Here is a 390-nt window from a genome sequence, read left to right on the forward strand (position 1 = left end):
AAAAAAAAAAAAAAAAAAAAAAAAAAAAATTCTGCGAGAATTTATCATTAAATGCTTATCCAAATAAAGTGAATTATTTCAGAATGCATTTGCCTCCAATGTCACTTGGTCATTCTCAATAACAAAAATTGAGGAGAAATATTATTCGGTACTTCCACACTTTCACACGACTAATGTGACCAAAAAAAAAAGTCATTAGCACAAATCTAAGGGAATTCTTCAAAAATAACAAAATGTTGAGATCTAAAAATTAGAAAGAGAGTGATATAGAAAAGCGCGTGACTGGCTCAAGAATAAGGCCAAAGCCAGTTAGTTATACTTACATTACTCTAATGTATATAAATGTGAAAAATTATGAAAATGTCTTAAAGAAAGAAGTGAATATTTACC

Source organism: Limulus polyphemus, unplaced genomic scaffold (genome assembly GCF_000517525.1).
Source record: "Limulus polyphemus unplaced genomic scaffold, Limulus_polyphemus-2.1.2 Scaffold1741, whole genome shotgun sequence".
NCBI lineage: Eukaryota > Metazoa > Arthropoda > Merostomata > Xiphosura > Limulidae > Limulus > Limulus polyphemus.